General features: G+C 34.0%; 1 protein-coding gene across 2 annotated transcripts in view; it reads left to right on the top strand.

Annotated features, from left to right (window-relative positions):
* LOC142979261 (beta-1,4-N-acetylgalactosaminyltransferase bre-4-like) overlaps window positions 1-25,084 on the top strand; it is a 254,522-nt gene that overhangs the window by 173,547 nt on the left and 55,891 nt on the right. The window contains exon 1 of one of the 2 annotated variants that reach the window (XM_076124093.1): window positions 22,443-22,467. The exons of the other annotated variant lie outside the window; for it this stretch is intronic. The gene's annotated coding sequence lies outside the window, so the exon portion shown is untranslated. Of the gene's footprint in view, window positions 1-22,442; window positions 22,468-25,084 lie in introns of those variants that run through there. 2 annotated transcript variants of the gene reach the window in all.

Genomic DNA, 25,084 nt, shown 5'->3' with positions numbered 1-25,084 from the left:
GTTGATGTGCACATTTTCTACCGAAAGTGTTAAAATGTTGTTATTAAAATCTAAAACTGATTTATATTTCGTCAAAAAGTCGCTTCCAATTATTCCATTCGCCATAATCGGTAAGAAGTCAAACAAATAAAATTTATGACGCAGGCGATGACCACCCACAAATAAAAACAAGTAACAGTATCCTACACTTTTTACTTTGCCGCCAATGCCATTTATGTATGAGCTTTGTTTAACAAATGGAATATGGTGTTCTATGACATGTTTATGTTTAAGCGCTGATATTGAAGCGCCGGTGTCAAGCAACCAAGTGTAATCGGAATTGTTTGAAGTGAGCTGAATAAAATAAGAACTACTACATGATAAAATTTGTTCGTTAGTCTCGAAAAAACATATTATTATGTTTTAAATCAGTTTCAGGCGATTTTGATGCCAGTGTCGGTTCTGGTTCAGTAGTCATATTGATGTGCTGCTTTCTTTGATAATTAGAATTATAATAAGACCTACCTCTATTATTTCGTCTGGGTGTAAACGCTTGCTGCTGACCCCGTCGTACGTAGCTCCCGCGGTATTGGTTGCCACCACCTCGGTGCGTGCTGGTATCTCTATGCCATGTCGATGCTCGCTGGTTAAATCTTCCGCGACCATGAGCGAAGTTCTGACCCCTACTTCTGAAAAATCTATGATTAAGCTCTCTGGACGTTGACATACCCAAAATATCTCCTGACACTCCAGCTGTCTCCAACTCCTCGTCTTGGGCCGCTTGAATCGCGTCTTTAAGACTACTGAAATTACGAGAAGCGATTATTGTGCTCAAACGTCGATTCCTCAGGCCGTCGGCAAATTTCTTTATAGCAAATTGTTCATTTATCGGCTTTAACAAGTTATAATTACTTGATTTACCATCGGCCTGCGAAATCGTTAAGTTCACAAATAACTCAGAGATTTGTTTACCGAAATCTTTTACTGTTAATTCATTTTGCCTCATACGAATTAGTTTTGTTTGCAAAGCACTTGAAGATTTTTTTGGCAATAAAATGTTTTTCATGTCAGAAACTAACTCAGATGCTTTAGAATAATTAGAACTCAACTGTAATTTTGCTGATCGCGATAATCTGCTTTTCAATATAAATTCAATGAGCTTACTATGTTCAGCGGTCTCAAGGGTAGAGGCATAATATTCTATATTCTCAATTAATTTTTGTATATTTTCCTCCTCATCTGTCATCTGTGGTAATAAACTCAAGGCTACTTTAATGTTGAAGGTCGACATGGTTATTTCTGCCGGTACACCAGTTTTACACAAGGACAAAACTTCACTATATAAAGTTTGAAATGAATCTATATACTTGTCAATTAAAGGCGTATCACTAGTCTTTATAATACCTTGCTTAATATCACTGCTAACCTGATTTACACAGGATTGATACCTAGAAAAAATATCATTCGCCTCGCTTAACTTTTTTATCAAAATATTCCTTTTTCTACGAGCTTCACCAATTTTAATCAAGTATACTCTAACTTCTTTTATTTCTTTACATAAGGTTTCTAAAATTTCAGTCATAACTTACCACTATAGAAGTCAATATTGTAAATAGTTGGTCACATTATATACTTTATAAGCCTTAAAGTCCACTATATAGTTCGATTCACACAGTACGCCGCAAACGATAGTAATCCAGAGTAACCGAAAACAGAATACATTAACTTACATTTTTTAAACGAATCGCGCCTAATTATATTTTTTTTTTCACTGCACAGTCACTGTTAAACTTTCATTTTACCGCCACTTTAACACTTTACTTGCTATAATAATAATACGAACGCCGACTCCGTGATGCCGAAAAGTTACTTGTAGCGCTATATTTCGATATCGTCGTCCTTCTGGTCTCGCGAACGCTCACGCCGAAAAATTGATCTACGTAGATTGTGCCGAGATATTTCTTGTCTTATCCATCGACCGTGACACTTCTTATACATTCTTAATACGACAAAAATCAGCCCGATGCCTATCGCCAAGGCTATAAGCGACAGTATTATTGTCGTCGTACTGAGGTAATACCGAAATTCATCCACTGTGGCCGTATTCGATCCTGCTGCGTTTTGTGCAATTATTACCTCCTCTCGAGATTGGGATTTGCCCATCTTGACTGTGCCAAAATACGTGCTAATAAGTCCAACAACGTTATAATAATATGCATCTTGGTTTGGTACGCGAATACTCTAAAAAATTTGCTCCATATATGGTACGTATGGCGCCAGACGAACGCAAGCCGGTGTCAAATGCGCGACGGGGATCGGATGGCCGACTCTTTCGGCAGGGTCGCCATGTGAGGTGTTGTTTAGGAATGTAAGTGATCAAGACGAGAGTTGCGGTTATACTGACATTTATTCATACAATAACACGGTTATATACGTAACATGTTTATATAAGCTATAGGTACGTCACATATTATTATTACCGCAACTGACAGCAGTGGCTTATTGAAAACAAAAGCAAACTATAAACTATCCCAAACATCAATAAGCACTTAACCTAATTCACTTAAAAACGAGCAAATAAGCAGCTTAAACCAAATCGTATTAAACACTGAATCCAACTAAAACCATTAAATTGAACAACAAAACGAAACAATTGGATTGTAGAACGATAGTGGATAAACCGTATAATTCGAATAACAAACCCAGTGGCGCTTGTAGCCTTAATCAAATTCAGCCGCAACATGTTCATATTGGCTTCTAAATCGCGTTTGATTTCACTGCTTGCAACCCTGTGGGTAACTGTCACAGTTTATTGGTGTGGCAACATTGTTTAACTGTCATGGCGACGTAAAATGTGACAACCGGCCTGATGAACACTGTTTATTTTCTATTGTGAGTTTGCTTTAACTGCACGTTTGGCGCAGTGGTTTAAGCGGTCACCTCGCCGCAACAACCGTGGCGCCGCGTGTGGTGGGTTCGAATCCCACCCGGGACAAATCTTTGTGTGATGAGCACGAGTATTTGTTCTGAGCCTGGATGTTAATGTATCTATATAAGTATGTATTTAGAAGTATATAAGTATGTTTATCAGTTATTTGGTTACCATAGTACAAGCTCTGCTTAGTTTGGAATCAAATGACCGTGTGTGAGTTGTCCATTAATATTTATATTTATTTATTAATATATTTTCAAAATACCTTCACAAGTTTATTTCTCAGAGAACGTTAAGTTTTACTTTACTCTTGTATAAATATACGTACGTAGGTAGGTATTTTACATGGATTGTAGAAAAGTGTACGACTACCTTTTAAATAGAGAGTAAGCAAATCTATGTAAAAATCTGTCAAAATTCCACCGCATACGCATATACAAATATCTATACAGTGGTAGGTACTCAAACGTTGGCTTAATCAATACTATCGAGCCTTTCTTAATTAAATCTCAAAAGTTAAAAATATCTCCGTAACATTTTCATTGAAAGATCTTTTTCTTTCAAATTCGATAAGACAGCGATTTAATAAAATCGTTTTGCCTTTTTATTCTAAAAGGTGAACGCTAATTCCTCCAGAGATTTGTTCTATTAAACGTGGTATTACAATGAAGGTTCCTATTTGTATGCCAATGTGGGAAGGTAGATATCCGGTACGTCTTTAGGGAACACATATGTGTACTAATGATAATGTTTGTTAACGTAAACAATATGTACGATATATTTTTGTTGATAAAAGATTCAAAACTATGTAATTTTCAAGTAAAATTACTAGTATAGCATAACTATGACATTTTCAAGTAAAATTAAAGGTAAATCATAAATGTGTTGCAAGTGTTAAAGATTTTATTATAAGCTCTAACTATAGTCCGACTACTTAGTAGAGCGCCTTGGCGTACAAGATTATTCTATACTGTAATTAATATCAAAAATTAATATTTGTATTTTTAGAATAAAGTAGTTGTATAAAACAGGCCTCCTTCAGCTGTCTGGGAGTGCAGGAAACTAATATTCTTCATTTTATTTTGTTTTTATTTTCGCCAACAACAATCTTTGCACACAAGGCTTTCTATTAAGTTGTAACTAACATCCAACTATTGAATTTTCCATTACTTGTTGTAACTTCCGAGAGCCGCAACTGTTTAACTATTCCCTGCTTCAAGAAGCGCATCCCTTGCTTATCCGCAAGCGTCCCGTTTGTTGTAATTAAAGAGCTCTAATCTAGTACTTAAGGCTTTAAAATCAAGAAAACAGAAGAATTTTAAAGCTTATTTTACATTTAGACCTTTAAACAACCACTTCAAACACTCCACAAATTCAACAGTTAAAAACGTCCGCAAGTGTCACCCCTAATTCTTTAACAGGGTTGGCACGAAATGGTGTTCTATCCGCGCGCAGTCCGCAGCAATTACTCAGACAACGGGCCTTGATCGCGCCTAACTTAATAAATCTTCTAAAACCCGCTACCCTTTTTAACCCCAGACAGTGCATAAAGATCACAAAACGTATACGTTTATTCCAGCTCTTATTGACTGGGTATTAAAGGCCATTTTTTATATTGAAGTTGATGTATGGTAACGATTTAGTAGAATAAAATTTACCTTTTTTCCGAGTGGTAACCCTGTGGTTAGGGCTAACAGGCTTGTCATTACGTATACGGTCGTTCTTTGTTTAACATTGGTGGTGTTTACGCACAATTTACATATATCACTAAATTGTTTATACTTGATGTTATCGTTTTAAAATGTAGGAAAAATGTCACTAGAAAAAATTGTGCTTGTTTTATAAGATCGTTTAAAAATATCTTTGTTTTTCGCGTGGAAAACTCTTCGTGTAGATTAGATCACAAGCCCCACATGGTAAGAAAGAATCTATTCTATTTATAAAATCTAAAGCCAGCATCTAAGAAATGCATTTCTTGAAAGTCTTGCATCAAGATCGCGTGATATCAGAAGGGGAATCAGACTTTCTTTACTAAAAATTTTACTAAACTATTCTAGCGAAAGCGGGAATTAAAACTGTGGGGGCTATCGTGTAAATATATCTCAGTTGACAACCACCAAACCACTATGCTGTACATCATTAGCTCCCTTAGATTGTAGTGATTAACACGTTACGTCAAAGCAGCGATGTACTAAATAGTGACTATCAATTTGACATACACTGCTTATCAACTACACATGTCATACTGCTGGTAAAAACGCAAATAAAATCTTGCTTTCCTCTTAAAAAGAGCAAGCTGTGAGTTTCTTGCCGTTTCTTCTCAGGAGCAACAGCTTTTCCGAAACGGTGGTAGATAAAACATAAATTTGACAATTTCAAATACTTGTAAAAGTTTATTAAATAAAGAATATTTGACTGTTTACTTTAACTAGTTTATGCTCTTTATAACTCAGTTATTTATTGACCGAGACGAGTGTTTGCTGTACATTTTAAGAGCTTATGCAGCAATATTGAGTTAGAAATAAAGCCTTAGTAGCTAGTAGCTATTGTAACAGCTTTCTTATCAATTGTGTACCGTATTTACTGAATAAAAGGTAATATAAGGGCGCGTTTGTAAAGACGTCACCTGCAGTGCGGATTACAACGCGACTGGTTAAGATATAGACACTAATCTTGTCTGTAATAAGAAGACTTGTAATCTTGTCAGAATTTTGGTAGAAAAAAATGTCCATAATTTATTTGTAACTAAGACCTATTGTACAGTTTTGTGACGCGTAAATGATTTGACTTGAAAATAATACCTAGCGTGAATTGCGCTTCATAATTTTAAAAGTGGCATATGGAGGAAAACATCTGGATCAATATAAATATTACTTAAATCGCTTAAACTTATTCGTAAATGAAAATAGCAAAAGTAATCTAATTTATTAACTCAACTCAAAAACACTCTAACTCATTTAATTAAAGTACCCTATTATTATTTATTTATATTTTTTATTGTTTATATACAACTCTGTATAAAGGCGGAGTTGGTGCAGGGGAATTTTCTGCCACGAGGTGTTTAAAAGAGTTTATTATCTCTTTTTTACTCGAAGATACTCGTTTGCAATTGGCCATAGTTAAACGGAAAGGATCCAACCCACACTATGGGTAAAATGAGTTATGTATACCAAAACACTCCTTGAAGTTAAAATTTTAATTCAAACCCACCATGAAGTTATAGTCCTGAGTTAGTCCCCAAAGTTAAAGTGGAGAATCAATGACGGAATACGATCTGAACTTATATTAAGTTAAATATCTCGAAACTACGTCTGTGTGGGTTGGATCGTTTCCGTTTAACTATGGCCAATTTTCAAAGATACTAAAGTTATAAAAATAGCTGTGTTAGTGAACGCGGTCTAAGGAATGAAGGTTGAAAGAGGTATCAATATTATATTTTTATGAAAGTTTTGATAGCTTGTTACGAGTCACTCCGAGTTCGCTTAAGTTCAGAGTGTTTGCATACTATGGTTAGTATATTGCAACAGTAGTAGCTATAGCGAAGTTTAGAAGAATATATAAAATAGCAATACGAGCTTTTGTTCAACTTAAACCGGGTGAATAGATTTATTGGGATAAAGAATATCGTTTGTATTTTAAGATATAAATAAAACTTTAACGTGTGCATGAGTTGGATCACAATTCGTTCAGTAGTTTTTGCATGAATGAGTAACAAACGTAATACACAAACTTACGCATTTATTATATTAGTAACTGTAAGTACCTATTTCATTGAGGATGTCAATGTGTTCTTATAATTATTAAATTAAATTATAAGAACACATTTGCATCCTGAATGATGATTATGATTATGATAATTATTAAATAAATAATTCATTTATTTGGTACCTAGTGATTTAGAGACATGAACCAAGCCGGGGACCTACTTACTGCAGATAATTTTAATTTCCATAAAATCAAGTGGAAAATTGTACCTAAAACTTTGCTTTAAAAACAGAAACATAATTACAATGCGATAATAAAAGCGACCAATGCTTTCGATTATCAATAACTGTATAAACTAATTGAAACCAGTGAGTGTTTTAATTTATAATTAAAACAATATCACTAGTAATTAATTGAAAAACAATTTCCGATCACATAATTAATATGGTACTGAAGTTAATTGTTCCTTGGATATATCGGTTCAGTGAATTTTAAATACGCTATATAAATTTAATTAATCGTTTACTGTGTTATTTCATGTATAATTAGTGTAGAAATACAAAATAACTGGTGGAAATTATCATTATAGAATAGCTCGTTATTTGTATTAAGCTTTTAGAAATGTTCATTTATGTTCTTTTATGTACCTACCAATGATTGTTTTAGTTAGAGATTTTTAGTTTAATTCCTAAGTTTATCGCTTGTGTGACAATGTAGTTAATTCAAATTTCCGTTTTCTTTACATCCTTCCATTTCGATAAGTATTCATAAATTTAATTAATACATATAGACATCCAAGTTACCCTTTTATTTTACGATTTTAAACTATCGCGACTGGACTTACTTTTTTTTTAAGTATTATTTTAAACTCTGCCGAAATTTCGGGCAATAAATACGGTATCGTTAACCCCCACATATCAATCGCGTAAAAGATCCATTTATTGTAGAACTATTCAAACTTAAATTTTATTATATAAAAATGCATCGAAACGACAAAGTTATTCCCCACACAATTATCTATTTCGAAATCAACCATTAAACACACAGAACAGTCTTTTACAAAATTACATACACCAAAGTATCAAAAACCAAAGAAAAATTAAACCCATTCAATCTTAACATTATATCACAAATTACAATTTCTCAGTAACAGAAGAGCTTTATTCGTTCGTTTTACAACATTCATTACACCACCTTCAGTACTAACTGATTACATACATTACATGGACTCCTATGACTTTTGATGGTAGGTACTTAATAATATGTACAGTCGTGAAGATAAGTTATGTGTTAGCACAGTGATACATTTTCTTAAAGAGGAGACGTTTTCGGCGGCAACGTTACCGCGTCGTAGAAGGCTTTAAAGGTTTTACGTCTTGGCCCGATTTGGTTGCAGTGAGTGAAGCTCAGTATTAGTTCTGGCCTAAAAAAAATATTGCTGAATGGTGACTAAATGGTCATGACGTCTAAGTATTTACCCGACTGCGTGACGCAAAAGAGAGTAATATGCTTTGTTTAGATATAAATCTTTAACTATTTTTTTGATAAGATTTTAGTGTGTCCATTTTTATTACAGCTGAGATATATATTTAAAGATGCAGAAGAATCTGCAACATGTGTTATGCATCTTTTTTGGTTGAAATTATTTTCTGTTCATTGTTCTATAAGCTTAACAAAACAGTAAAGGTTTATGGTTGTGAGTGTTCATAAGACGGGAAGGGTGTATATCAGGTAATGTCTTTACAACCGTCTTGTCACAATGTGGGCCACTAAATATTATACGAGGTTTGTTTGAATTGCTTCACGTTATGGGTTTGAGATTATACTTGTAGTAAATTCATGCTATAATAAATTTGTGGAAGTGAGTATCAAAGTAACTGCTGAAATAGAAATGAAAAATGAAATTAAGCAGTAAAAATTTATAAAAATAATTATTATTACCAATACGGTATCAGTAATGTTATAAAAAAATAATCTTCCCAATGTATCCTAAAAAAGGAGCCAATTCTAACCCAAAAGATTTTAGTATTGCGAGACATTAATTTTTATTTTTATGCGACGAAAAAACTAAGTTAAGTTTTCAACCAGTTCATTGGTAGCAAAGATAACTTCAGGAGGGTTCTTTTGGTATCATATACAAACAAAACTTTTAAAAGGCCCTAAAATACAATATCTTTAATCACATATCAATAGAACTAAGTCATCATATTTTAATGCCGAATTCATACCTTACTCTCGAAGATATTAAACACGAAGTCCCAACCTCGTGGGACTAGTAATAACAAGTATTTACATGGGACTATTACCTTCGCAAATAAACGACCAGGATGGAGGTAATTCAGCTGTAAGCTTCGGTCCAAGTGCGGCTACGATATTTATTGTCATGAAGTAAGGATTACGACTAGATTATAGACTTGGTTTAGTTGTTTGATAACTGCGTCTAATATTGGTACTTATGCTGGTAATTAATTTAAATGTTTATAATCTCTAAAAAAGGGCAAGAAATAAAACCGCTTAAAAACAGAAAACCTGTCTTGTCGAAGGAGAAAAGTATGCGACTGTTAATCGTACGGTTCCAAGTTCTCGGCTCTTGCAAGTTTCGGCGAATCGTATATGACAAAATAAGACTTTATAAATGCATCTCTAACTTAATCAACTTAAGAAAGTGTTTAAATTTTCATTCCATTTCAAATTAAAATAAAAATATTTTTTATTTTAATTTTAAAGAACCAAAGAATCTCTAGAATTTATTGCTCACACTTGAAATACCTGGCCCTTGGTTGGCATGAATTTGAAGGATCTGAATGATCTAAGCCTCAACTCTCCCTCATATCATAAGGGCACCCATATCCGAGAACATGACGCTAATAACTTCTTGTTACATAAAATCCAAAATACACAAAATCACAGAAAACACGTAATAAATCTGTAATCCAGTTTCAATATTTCCGTATTTATTTTCACTCGCTGACATTTTAAAATTCCGCCACCGTATTCCTATTTCGTTTCCTTAAACCAATATGTAAATAAGCCCAGACATTTCAAATATACGGCCAATAAAAATTCAACCAGTACTTATTTCACCTTTATGCACTTTCTTGGAGAAACGACCTTCTTTTATAGACTTTGATAGCCAATTTAAAAAGTTTTCTGTAGTACAAAGACGATTATTGTGAAGTCTGTGTTCATGGTTTATTTAATTGTAATATTAAATTTTAAGAATCTTAAAAATGATTTGTTTAGAAATTTTATTGTAAATCTTAATTAATAAGGTTGGCACACATGCATTGCTGTATTGTCCTAAATGCGTCAATTGTCAAGACGCGACAAAAATAAGTAGGTATCGATAACCCAGGTTCTCGATCTGTATTTGCGAAAAAGAGAGTAAAATAAAAAAATGCGTGTTATTAGAAAATATTCCGATCGCCGAACATAATAACACCGTATTCAATCAACCTTTTCAAAATTCATTGCTTAACGAGTCCCCCACTCAATATTTTTCTATCCCATAAAAAATACCCACGTATTACCATAACGGAATGTTAAAAAGGTATTTTTCCTTAATATCTGCCGCATTCCTGAAAGGAAAGATAACACTCACGAAACAGCCTACTGACTTAATCGAAGGAAAATTTACGAAAATTTGTAGATAAAATATCCGTATTCATAATAAAGAGGACCTTATTCGATAATGGTCCCTGTTGACGTCAAATTGAATAGTAATCCAGGTTACTTTGGTGCAAAATATTTGCGCAGATCTGTTTTTCCAGCCGTGCGAGCAAATAAGCGACGAATTTCGCTTACAATGTTAAATAGCGTATAACGGGAATAAAATCATTTGCAAGAGTAAAAACATTCGAAATTCGTGTGCAACAATGGAAAAAAATGTTAAACAGAAAACGAAAATTCAGGTGAATATAGTGTCCGTAAAATATTTTATGTCGTCGTTTTGGACATAAAAGTCAATTATTTTACTATTGTTCCTCCTAAATTTGCAATAACAACTTGAGATAAGAGATAATGCTAACATTAAGATAGACTAACAACACAGTTAAAATATAATTACACCTGGAACAAGGCGCCATTTTGTGCCCACTCGACTTAATCCGGAGGGCACACTTGAACTCAAATTAGAATTGCTCATAATGATAAAATAAGGATGTCCCGTGGAGGAAATTAATAACGAGCTTTTGATAAAACCATTAAATACGATAGCAGTTTACTTTATAAATTATTTTTTGTGTAAAGGAAGAAAACGTTATTTTATGTTTTACATACGTAAAATCATGCCTTGTTTCTACTTGGGTAGGTAAAGACAGAACACTGCTACCAAAATCAATCTGGTTTGCATCATTCATCATTATTCAATATGAAATTTAAGATTCATAATTATAATTCTTTATAACGTCGTAGTCAGTCGCTCCATGTTAAACACTGATATTCAGCTATATCCGGTGAAACTGGAAGCCGACTTCAACATAGTTTGAAAAAAGGCTAGGCTAGATAATAAAATGATTCTTTGTAACATCATCTTGGTATCAAGCAAATATATTATTTGTTTCAACCATTTCAACATAGCAAAATATACTTTCATAAATAATTAGTAGAATATAAAAAGACACCGTATTGATTACATAACAAGTATTACACAAAAGGTATAAAACCCACCTTTTCATTCTAACCAATTGTTTCAAATTTCGCGTAACATTTTTGATAAATGAAATATTCGCGAGCCGTTAAACCGGATTATGAAAATCAAAGGTTTTGTGGTGGCCGGAGCTGAGCGATGACGTCACACGATGTACTGGTTGCCAATTAGGACAGCGGTTCAGGGCGGTTCAGGCAGTGTGCCAAAGGCTGAAGAATTAATGTAATTCTTTGTACGTCAGCAGAATATAGCATTATTCAAAGAGTAATAGTTTCTTATGGGAAAAGTCTCGAATTGCTGGTCTGAGTTTTTGCTTTATGTAGGTTGTTGAAGGTCAGCACTCTCTAATTATTATAAATTGGTTATCGACTAGAGATATACGGTCAGTTTATTCATCAAATGTAACAGCCAAAGTTTGGGGTAAAGTAAAAAAGTCAGTTAATATTGTTTCTTCACAAATTTACTGATAGTTGTATGAAGAAATAGATTTGCCCTTATTACACTAATGTCAAACAAAAGTTAATAGCTTTAGCGGCTACTTTAGATATGTATGAAGAAACTGGCCGATAGTAAATGTAACGCAGATTCTTTATTCTGTAGTAACTTGCGTACTTGAAAAGTTAAAGGGTTTCTCCTATTTTTACTATGACTGACTATTTGTAGATTTAAATCTTATTTTCTTGTATTTTTCTATCTATTTATAATACTCAGAAGGTACAAATTATACTAATTACAATAATAATTACAATCTTATTGTGTGCGGATCCTGGACTTTGCACTTTGTAAGACTTTATCTACCAAAATTGGTCAATAGCTTCCAATTCAGATTATTTTCAAACAATTTTGAGAAGCTTTCAGTGGAATAATAAGTATACATACTTCGTTTAATATTAGAAATATGAAGGGCACCTAATTTACGGTCGACGCATAGGTCAAGTCGTGCTCCTATTTACCGCGGCGACGGTTCTTGACTAAAATATATTGCTTTTACAAGTACCTAACTACTGAATTTCTTGTGGGTAATTGCATTTTGCAGTCAAGAGTTTTTCGTGAAATCTTGTTGGTGAAACTGAAATGACATACTTTTTGACTATTTTGCTATCTGTTCCAAAGTAACCAGTTAATTTCATAGACAATATTATGTCATATTTTTAATTTCCGTGTTATTTTTCTAATCCGTATCTACACTGCTGGTGCTAGCTTCTAGGTGTTAAAATATAGTTCTTGTGTTAACTTATGAATCTCCTTTGTTTTTAATTAACCAATTTCTATGGCTCACTGCTAAGCAAGGGCCTAGCACAGCAGAGTTTTAGTTTTCTGGTTAATCCTTCTAATAAACATTTATTTTATATTCAACCAAAATCAGTTTTATCACAAACACATCTAGCTGAAACCCGCCAAACCGCTCATCTATACCGAAAAGCCTATCTGACAAGCAAGTCTGACCTAATAACACATACAAAAGTGGTGCATTAATGAGTTCGAACAGTCCCACGGAGACAGTCAACTTGAACTACTTACTGGCTGGCAGGCTGCCCGGCAAAAGACGAGTTTTAAGCCGCTAATAATTCATGACGGAATCAATACTGCTTTGTACTGAAGACGGCGTTTTGTTTTTGGAGCAAGGTTTATGAAATAATGAGGGTTTTTGTAGATGTAGATGTGAATTTAAAAGATTCTTGGTCTCTTGCAAGGATCTTAGTTACTATAAGAGTGATGAATGAATAACCGAGACTGAGTGTGTGCTGCACTTTGATATTTTTAGTTACAAAATGGTGTGTAATAGTCGACTCTCTTATACCTCCGTTTTAACTCTTTAAATGTACTAGTTCCTAATGTAAATGTTTCTGGTATAATGATAGTCAACAAGTCTGTGATATCAAGTCTCTACAGGCAAATATTGACTTAATTTCTGCAAAAGTGTTATAATAAGTATTTCTCGCATCATTAAATTTCACATTATTCCAAAGGCCCACATTTAAATAACGTAATACATTTTTGTACAAACTTTAATTAGCAATTAAACAAACCTATATTTCAGTCGCCATCTTGTTTCCAAGTTAAATTACGAATCACAACAATTACAGTTAATTCGGCAATAATTTAACCAAATTAACAGGCTTTCGCGCGTATATTTTACAAGCTTAGCGAAATCAGTTGCCTATAAATTTTGTGTGTGGTAAATACAACAATCGAATGTCAAAATAGGGGATTATTCTTCTTACAATACGATTAGTGGTCAACCTAGTATCAAAATCGTTCAAACAGCCCGAAGGCTTTTGACGTGCCTTAACAACTGTTATCTTAATTAACAACTACTGATACTACTGACTTTTACATGCCACCGAAGCACGTAGACGCCTAGTTCGAATACCTCTATACGGTCACCCATCTATAAAATGGCCGCACCGAGGTTTGCTTAACCTGCAGATCGTTTACCGACCGGTGAGCACGACTGGCTATAATAGGGGATTGAATCTCGTTGATAAAGCCCATGTTCGGCAATAAACCAGGCTTCGTCATGAGCCGATTGGGCTCATTTCAGCGATTCCGTGCATATTATGTTGGTACGAGTACGCGAAGTATATAATATATGTACATGTGTATGTATGCAGTATGTATTCCATGTAATGTTGTACTGTGTTCATGACGAAATTCGTGCTGAATTCGATGTTTTGGAAGGTTTACTGGAATGCTTATGTGGAATATTCGTTGTTATCGATTTCTATGTGTTTTATAGCCATGATGGGTATTAAAGAAATATTTTCTACCAGATTTTCATATTAATCATAGGAGATAGCCTCTAGTAAGCAAATACGGGCTCTTTGAGGCACATTATTTCAAATAGGACGAAACGATTTAGTCCACAGCAAAGATTTATATGACTCTTTTTCAATAAAACATTTCTTTTAGCTTTCTTAACTTTATGTGAACTTATTTCCCGATGTATGGAATACGAACAATAGTAAGCTCTCCCCTAAAATGCCCTTTCCACCATAATTTCAAAACCCACATAATTACCTTTTGAAGTAGCATTAAACTAAAGGCTTTTAAAGTACTTATTGATATTATAATTTCCACAATGTTGTTCACAAACAGCCAGGGTGTTTCCCCAAACCCCTACGAAGGTTGTTATTCAATACGAAATTATGAAAATGAGAAATATGAGACGGATTCTTTGCGATTTTCAATATTGCCATTTTGTTTTTATAAATACAAGGAAACAATCTGGTTTATTAAGTTTTGAATTTCCTGTTATGATTACTTTTATTTTTGGGGCACCTCAGATGTAAAAACAGATTTGGTAATTTTGCTGTCCGTATGTCTACATATGTATATATTGCTAATTTACATATTCATTACTCGTATTGAATAAAAATCGTATTTAAGTGATTTATTTGTCTGTCAGTTAAAATCTACAAGACCATCGAACGCATTCTACAAGTCTAACCCGCGGTTTCTGAGGTACATTTAGCGGTAGTTTATCTATTGAATAGTGTCAAAACTCATATAAAAAACGCAATCGAATAGATAAACTACCGTTAAATGTACTCGGAAACCGGGGGTAATTCTTACAACAATTTAAATTATCCATGAATGATATGATGAGTTAATCGCAGGATCTCGAAAAATAGCGTACTGATGGGGAGACCTATATTCAACAGTGGGTAGAATTGGGCTCAATAGATAGATATAAAGTCGTCTCGACATAAGATAAGTTGTATACATAAAGGAATAAAAAGAATATAAATATATATTATAAAGAAAAAAACAAATCGATATTCCATACAAAAAGCACGTATATCCCTATACAGAAGAAACGTTCAGTATAATTACGTATTCCGTAGATGTAATGTTCAGATTGCAGACTACACCTGGCCTCACCTGGCCTCGCCTGGTCGCTGGAGAGCCGCCAAACTAACCCTGCCGTGCAGATATTACTGTCGTTTAATGTAACTAAATCTATGTTTTGTTTCTAGTTATTCTATAAACGGTTCTCTCGACTTTATTATGATTGCTTTACTCTTGCCTGTAAATTTAACACATGAGCCGCCAAACTAATCCTGCAGCAGATATAACTGTCGTTTAATGTAACTAAATCTTTGTTTTGTTTCAAATTATTCTATAAATGGTTGCTTTCTCGTCTTTATGGTGATTAGTCTGCTCTGGCCTGCAAATGCTGTTACAGAAATTAGTGTGTTTTAAAAAAATTGAGGTTTTTTTTGGGTGTGTCTAGGTATCATGCATACACACAGTGTTTTCTGAATCTGACTGAAGGCTTCAAAGTGAGTCCAATAATAAAAATGTATTTTATGTGTTTGCCATCGAGATTCTTAGATTTACTGGAAAATTAGGTAGACGTGTGCTTATCTTTAATATTTTTATACACATTACATAATAAATAATGCAATGCAGAATGAAATTTTCGATAATTGCTGTTTTTAAAAAAGTATATTTATTCTCGGTATTACTTCTCTTTTACTGTTAAATTTTACGCTATTGGAAATACTATAGGCATGCTTAGTAGAGTTCTTCTTCCGCAAAATGAACATAACAAATCTTCATATTATAAATTTATATTTTTACATATTTAAATTCCACGCACCTCGAACATATTAAAGTATATTTAACAAAAGCCGCGGGAGTAATAACTAGCGATGAAAGGGCACTCGATTCAATCATATCCCGGCTTCGTATTGTGGGCGGACTGAAAGCGCCAAGTATTCCCCGTGAATAGATTGTAAGCGATATTTGCATGGAAACTTTAATGTATGGACCTTTTAATATTTACTTAATGGTTATAGAAAGGAAATACTGTATTTAAACTAATTGAAGCGCGATTTCCTATGCTCGATACAGTATAGAGTTATTTAAGTTTATGTGTCTGGTTATAGCAATGAGCCACTGTGTAGATAACGAATCATTAAATTAAGAGATGTAAGTAAAGAAGTGCAGTGAGCATTTTGTACCATTATTAACAATCGAGTAAGTAGCTCTATTAAAAAACAGCATCTCTGGCACATTTTGCAAGAGCATTTTTTCAAGCAATTTACACGCTACTGGTCACTTAATAGTACCTATCTAAATTAAGCCATTATCTAAAATATAAACTAAATCTAAAAAGCAACACCTACAACCCATGCCACTAAATTGTAATGCTAAATCACAAAAAATTGTATCGTCATTATTTTCCATTTAAAACTTTCCTCAGAACATTCTCAAATAGAGTTCAAAACTTATAAATGCTATATTAAACAATTGTTCACTATTACATTACACTACACTACATATCACATGAAAAAGATAACTTGTCTTTTTTATTGTAAGTACTAAGTTTCATAATAAATATTATAATTAAACTAAAACTAAACATTAAATTAATACATTAAATAATAATTTTATATGTACAAACGAAAAAAAAAATAATAATAAAGGAACTAAACATAAATAAAACTAAAATAAGGCATCATAAAATATCTCCGCATCGCCGTCCCCGGGTAACGTGCCCAGAAGGCTGGCAGCATTGCCACGTTGAATGGAAATGCTTATTCTTTGCCCTAAGTAAAGGCCAGCTTCTCTGGTCACGTGTCGTGCTGACTATTCGGCGAGAGATATCAAAGAAATTTTTTTTTGCACTCGGACCCCACGACCCCATCGTCTCAACTCCGAACGGCTCAAATATGCAATCACCAATAAGATTTGCATATTTGCGCCGTTTGAGGGACTCTGCAGCTGCAGCAGCAGCGCCGGAGCAAATCGACGTGCTAGGAAGATGTGATGGCGCAAGGGTATCGACGCAAGTTGCGTCCCATACCAAAGGCCTACCCATCTTCCAAGGTAGCAACGACATACCATCAGGTCTCTTGCCATCGTCACGTGCCAGCCCATTAGGTTCAAGAACAGCTGGCACGCCGGCGGTGACAAGAGCACGACGAATTATGTCATTTAAGCTGCAATGACGTGAAATGCGGCCGGCGCTCCTACTACAGGAGAGGCCGTGATGTCCGAGGTTGTCAACTAGTACACCGCAATGACAGCGGTGCGGAGATACACAAGGTGCCCAAACACGGAGGCAGGCAGCAAGTCGGAAGGTGGCGTCGTCCAACATAGTCCCTACATTGGACGACGGGAGAGCCTGCAGCCATAAACCCGATTCCCACTCACCCACAGCCAGAAGGCGCGCGCGCTCTGCGGCAGTGGAAGTGCTGTCCAGAAGGGACTGCCTTACCTTGGCGCAGAGCGGCACGTCCCACTGTCTTTGGCAGGAAGGGTTAGTGGGAAAATAAACATAAATAAAGTGTCATGGTCCGCCATATTGCAGTAACGAGCTCAACCAATGTAACGATGTGAATATTTTAATGTCATCAACCCTACGACCATAACCGGCTTCCACCCCAATTAATCACAATTGAAAATGTAATTAGTATTCTCGACGTAACTTAATTTTATGGGGCACGGGGTTGCCTTGGTTTTGACCTTACGGTGCTACTAAAAATATCTACATGTTTTTAGTGTTATGTATGGATACTGAAGTTATGAAGCCGGAAAGGCTGAACCGATTTAGATGATCTTTGGTGAGTTGATAGGTAACATTGGGATAGATTTAAGACCGGGAGAATAAAATCTTATTTTTTAGACCAATGCTACTAAAAATGGCGGTTAACGATTTAGATGAAATTAGGCAAGTTGATAGGTAACAATGGGACAAATTTGAAACCGGAAGGGAACATAAAGTATTAATTTTCAAAAATACTCCAAAAAGTCGCAGTTATAAATATCTTTAAGTTCTTTATTTAGTTAATTTAATACATAAATGCTGTCTCATTTTCTCTACAAACAAGATGACTTGTGTTAATCAATTTTATTTATTAAATTATTTATAACGGTAAACCAAATTTTAATGGAATAATTTGTTAAGTAGGTAATCTACTGTAATTAGGCAGACGACGGTGAATCTTTATCCTCTGATTAATATTACCATCTCATCAATTATTTAATAAAGTTAATTAGCAAATTATTTAATGCTACTTAATTTTAATAAAGGAAAAATATAAAATGTTCTTGAAAGTGTTCGCGAGTTCAGGGAAATAGTCCTCCGAGGCATAAATTGTTACTAAAATAATAACTTAATGTTAAAAGCTTCTAGAAAAGTTTTACGAAAGCCATTATTTGTCAAATAAAATAAATAGAGGTAAAAAGAGAAAAGAAAACCTTGCGTAATTTATTGCATTTATTTTATCAAAATATAATACATGGGGCTTATTTTATTTAGTCCTACTTTAGTCAATCTTTCATACATACATGACATACATAAGTTCATATAAGAAGCAAGCAAAGCCGAAAAAAATACTTTTTTACGACTATTTCGAAACATCTTTTCGACGACTATTTTAAAACATATTTTCATACATTTACCACCCATAATAATGAAATGTTAATCTATTCAACTATAAATCCATAACTTACATGCTAAACAAGATTGTCCGGCTAGTTTGGCCTACGATAAGCTTTATGCCGCACTAGGCACGCACTAACTCTTGAAACTATCGTTACTTACAATCTAGGGCTCTCGCTAGCTCTCTACAAGTTAATCTATGACTGCAGACACAATCTAGATATAGGTACCCTACGTGCCGCTTTGAAGATAATATCAAAGTAAAGGTTAGTAAATCAAGTAGGTAGCGTAGTAATTGTTAATTTAAATTTTGCATTTTTTCTTTTATCTTTGGAACTTTCGTTTAACTTTCTTTTAAGACAACTCCCGCATTAAGAATTGCTCTTGTGTCGTAGGGACTTTCACAAACATACGAACACAAAGTACAACCTCATCCAAAATAAAAATATTTATGGATCGCATAAATAATTGTCCCGTGTGGGAATCGAACCCACGACCTCCTGACGCAATGGTAGCGGCGTGGGGACCTAAATTACTACGCCCCAGAGGCAATCAGCTCATTTTGAATGCTAAGCAATGTTACTATGTTGCATATGACCTAACAAGCAATTAAAAATAGTACTAGTAAACTTGGCAAAAGGCAATCCATGTTAAAATGCATGTCCACGTACTTTTGTATAATAAACATGCAACGCGAAAGTAATCATCATATTTCACTTTAGATTGATTGACGTTTCGGCATAGCCGTAACTAGCCGTGGTTGTAAGCTGTAATACCCGTTTGAAATTAGATGATGTAAACAATTTGACGTGTGCTTCATGTGGTGAACAATAACTGCATAAATATTGTTGATCATATCTAAAATTTCAAATTGTTACGAAAATAATTTTGTATTGCGGCGATAACAACACCAAAATGATAGTTTAACACGTTATGCCTTCCTGTACGTACCACGAAATTCCGACCGCAATGACTGGAAGTTGCGATAAGCGACATTCACTATTGATAATGAGCCTATTTCTGTTATCAACTTCCATATTAACAGTTCAAACGTTGATTGAATTTGTATTATATTAGACCTCGGCTTCAACAAAACCTCAATTTACTTTGTACAACCAAAATTTAAATTTATTTAACTAATTCTATATAGAAATTCGGTGTCCAAAGAACCGGTAAAAGTTTCGGTATAGAAGTTACGAAAACCACCGCGACTTTAGGAATATTTCAACGGGACGAAGCCTTCAAATTTGATTGACGCCGTTTTAAAATTAAAGGCTACGTAATAAAGTTGATTATTTTATGACAAGCAATCAAAGGTAAAGTGTAGACATTCTCTATGGGGCCAAAAATTACCGATCAAATTTCTTCTCACAAAAGGGATGGTGAGAATGCCAGGAGTACCAATTGCGTTCCTCTCACTTCATTAGACGTTCATCAAAAACGGGATGAAATCGACTATGAAAAAACGTTGAAATTATCTTTATTTGTTGTTTCCCCGAATTTGCTGATGAAATATTTGAACAGATTTTGTTTTGGTGAACAATATTTGCAATTGGATTGCATGGCGCTGCATTTTGTCTATTTGATTTTATTGTTATTGTGGAACTGAACGTAAATTGATTACTTACTTCGAAAAGTAATGGACTGTGGCGCAAAGCGTGCTTGCGAACAGTACAGCAAAAAGTACGAATAAAACAGGAGCAAAAGACATGTTTAAATATTCTGGATTTGTCGTTTCTGTGATTTCTCGAGCTTCTGCTTTTATAAGGCAGAAATCATAGTATAAACTTGCAAAGCCATTTTTTTATCCAGACATGGGTTATTCCACGCTTTACTATAAAATTTGTAATTTCTCTTAAAATATGAGGTTACGGCTATCCTCGTAAATTTCCATTATTTTTAATAGTTAACATAATTTAAGTGAGGTGTTAACCCTCCTCTGTGGATGATAAAATAAAAAGAGGTTTAAACTTAATGCTGAAATTATACTACTGTTAATTAAGTTTAAGGACTAAATGCATTTATTATCACCTCATTTTGTAGATTCGTTATACGATTAGAGCTTTATAAATTGTAAAACTTATGCATATTAATATTAGAAACTGCCGAACGAGAATAATTCCTATAGATATGGTTTTTGGTTTTCAGAGCATTCGTTTATCGTAATAAGTAGATAAATCTTCCAATAACCAACATGTGCCCGTCACTCGATACAATATCTACTTACACGGAAATATTAATGAAATATTATTTCATAGTTGATCAGCTTACTTAACTTAACTGACATTTATAAAACTAATTTGATCAACGCTCAATCAGTTTGAAAATAAATAAACCTACACCAGTCTTAATTAAACCTGTGCCTATTCAATATTCAACACACAGATTTCTATTGGAAAATTCCCGTGATTTCAATATGGCGGGCTGTCACATGTGACATTTTTGGCGCGAAATTTCGTTCCAGTTATGAAATATCTCTGGGATACCTGCATGCATAGTTAGATTTAATTAAACCTCTTTGTATACCGACGGTTTAATTATTATTTTACGTGTATCACCGCTTGAAATTTACGTCAGTAACTGTATTGTGTATCGAACGCCAATATTGTTTTATAATTTATTTTTTGTGGTCATCGCTCACCTTGTTGCATCCATTTTTTCAATATTTAAAAAGAAATTTACCGTGTTGTCTGTAGAAAATTGACTTTTTTATGTATGTTTTACATAGTTTAAGGCCGGTGTACAAAAAAGGACAAAATATGCTATATTTTAAGTGAAAAACACAATCATTTTTTACTAAAAACTGCCGCTTTAACAAAATTGTGTTAAAAAGATATCGATCTTTTACTCGGTATGTTATCAGAAGTCCCGATGTTATCGCTTCTTATCCGCTATCACTTCTAACCGTATGTGATTTAACGCTTATCGTTTATCACTAAATTGTGTTACTTATTTTTAAATTACCACTGATAGTGTCAACGCGATAATATTTGTATTGTACTACTGAACTAGTAAAACAATTTCAAATGAATTCCAAGTCATAAGCAAAGTTTCGAATTTATTTTATGGCAAGTGTGACTCTTATGCGTTGATGAGTATGACAACAAAACAAATAGAGATGGGAGGCATACACCGTAGGCTTAATGTGCTTTTTATTTTTTCTATAGTCGTTTAAATTGTATTTCTTATTTCTTTTTTAGAAGACAACATCTTTCCGCCAATTTTAACTCTACCGTTTAGTGACGTTTAACGTAAATAAGTAGCAATTACGTAGAAATTTATATATGCAGTTCAATAATAATCAACATTGAATAACTTGTAAATTATTAAATATTTTTATTTTAGCCGTACTATTATGTATAAATAACTAATTATGACAAAAATATATAAACTGTAATAACACCTACGAAACATCTCTATAAATGTAGTTATTACCAGTACTACTCATCAATGGTTTCCATTCATACTAACATTGTTTTATCCACGTCATTATAGGAAGTTTTTTGATCTACACCCCCACTCTAATACAAAAACTACAATATGATAATACAATCGCTCTTCCTGCTGATAACTGTCGAATTAGCCGCTCGATACATTACGTGTAACAGTCAGTGACGAAAGTAACACGTCAGTGTGTCTGAACTAACGTGATTATTTAATGTGATTCATTTTATATGTTAGTGTACTGTTTTGTGGACATTAATAAGTGGTTTTATGAAGGATTGTACTTGTTTTTTTTTTATATAATTGTGTGTATATTTGTGTTAGTTTTTGGAATAATAAAGTTTATTATTTGGAGTGCAAAAGGTAACGAATTGTGGTCTCTTTTTAAGCGTTATATATTCACTAGTATAATATATGAAAATAACATAAGCATTTTATTATCTCATGTTGTCACTGCTTCTCTTTTGAGTTCGATCATTCCATTCACCTATTGCTGTAAATTCATATAATATATGTATAATGTAATAGTTTTATCTTGTTACAAAAGTGAAAACAGTCTACTCTTCAGTCAACTTAGTAGAGAGTCTTGTATGCTAGGTTCGCGGTTGATAGAGGTATCAAAAATCCACAGTTACGAACATCAGAGAGCCGTAGACTTACCGTGACCGTGGCCTGTTTGGTACAGGAACTTTAGGTAGGAAAAACACATCATTATTATTTATAATCTACATGAATTGTGCATGTCAAGGCTTTCTACATAGTTACCGGACTATATACACTTTATAGTGTGAAGTAAATGTGAAAACAATTCGCTCAGTGTCGCAGACAAACAGATAAAAAACGTTTATTTTAAAGTTATCTTTGCTCACGCGTGGGGTATTTCCTGCTTAATTTTAATTATTTCACTGATAACACACTACGTTTGGGTTTTTCTCTAGCTAATGGACCGAATTAGTAAATAATGGGAAACTTCCTTAAATCATTTTTTATCTCAATCCTTACTTTATAAAGAGAGAACTTGTGTTTGTTTGTTCTTCTTTTAAGTTATAATAGATGGATAATGGATATTTGACATAGTGATAAATCGTCTAGAAGAAAGTCAATACCAAATAAAGAGCAGTGGGTGAAGCCGTAAACATTAGTTAGTATTCCTGTAGTTTATAAAACTAAGTAGGCGGAACTGCGTGAATAATCTAGCTATAATATTTTATAGTGAAAGTGTATATAAACTTTTGCATGGAATATAAAACTTGAACTTTGTAGTTAGTTAGTGTGTTGTTGGGATTCAACAGGTGCTGAACTGGTTGTATAGTTAGTTTCTAAGTTGTAAGTGTTTCAAGTGTCGAAGTAGATTTATTTACTTACGGCTGGTGGGAAAAGGTGTTTGGAATTGAATATAAAAACGGTGCTTATAAATATCTTGACTAGTGAAGAAATGCGGTATAAAAGTTATATATACATTATAGAGTTATAATTAATATATTATTATAACATAGATGTTACATCGAAAGTAATCTGAATTAAAACCAGTGAGGTTTTTTTTTGTACACAGAATAAGTAGGTTCAACATTGGTTGAACTTTTTACACTCAGTAATGTAAAAAGTATTATAAATGCACGATTAACCCATAAATTAATAAAACCTTTCAGCTAACATAAAGTCTCGGAAATTAAAAATGAACTGAATCATCCGCTAAAATCGAAATCCGATAAAAACCGTTACATTGTCTGCAAAAAGTTTCGAATTTCCAAATTTACTGGAAGATTAAAATCTCCTTCATTAAACTTGTAAGAGCGCTGCGAAGTTGGAGCACGAATTCTTTTACCCTGAGCCTTTAAGGTGAGGCCACATCAGTGCGGTGCGTCGTCGCGACGGATCAACACAATGTTTGCTGCTACGAAACAACGTTACCTACGTCATGTGTCTACGAATCTCATATATTTGTTAAAGCGTCTGAGTAGAATGTCGACACGAGTTTCGCGAGTGTCGCGCAGTTTTGTAGCTTCGTATGCGTTGCGACTTCGCAGGATGTCGTAGCGCTAGAGCATGATGCATTGATTCTCTAGCAGAGGAACAATTTCTACTGTCTATATATGCTATCTTAGTCACTCCGTAACTGAAATCAACCTCACAGCCTCTCGTCCATCAATCTGTTGTTATATGCAGGTAATGCAAGGTAGCAACGCATGTGACGTTTCATTTAAAACATATAAGAAACGACGTAGCGTTAACGCAGCGACGACGCAACAAACAAATGTGGCGTCACTCTAACGAAACACAAATTATTAAATATCCTGTCTAAATTGAGAATCCTCCCACGCCTGCAATAAGCTCTGATCCCTGCTTTTCAATTCTGTAAGATTATGTTAATTTTTGACTAGTAGATACACGCGTTTTGGACCGTGGTACGACATGATTTTGGGGGAAGTCAAATTAGAGGAGGGAAAGGTGTTTTCCTCCTAATGACTCCTAAGTTCTCAGTTATAGGTGTCACTGTTCTTTCTAGCTGGGTGTTGGGAGCTTTATAGTGGTGTTCATATCTTTAAATAACTTAGAAGAAACTTGGAGTCGTCACAACGTCTCGTAAATTATCTTTTCGCGGTCCTAATCAGTTTAAAGATAACATAAAATAATTAGAAAAACACTATTTATTATCTTACCATGACCTGATAAAGGCTATTATGTAAGCTTCGAAATTAAATACATTAGTTCATAAATATCTTATACCGATTTCTGTGGAAATCAGTATTTGTGATATTCCTATCGATTCTTACTATCTAATCAGCAAAAGTAAAGCCAAATTAATGCGATAAGTAATCTTTATATATATAATTCTTCTGTAAGTGTATATGTCACTGAACTTCTCTTAAACGACTGGACCGATTTTGATGAAATTTTTTGTTCAAGGGGATCTGAGAATGGTTTAGATTCACAATTTTGTCCGCTGGACAATGTTTTTTTGACGTGTAGACAGGACAAC

Source organism: Anticarsia gemmatalis, chromosome 16, assembly GCF_050436995.1.
Source record: "Anticarsia gemmatalis isolate Benzon Research Colony breed Stoneville strain chromosome 16, ilAntGemm2 primary, whole genome shotgun sequence".
Lineage (NCBI taxonomy): Eukaryota > Metazoa > Arthropoda > Insecta > Lepidoptera > Erebidae > Anticarsia > Anticarsia gemmatalis.
This window is presented reverse-complemented; position numbering and strand designations above follow the sequence as displayed.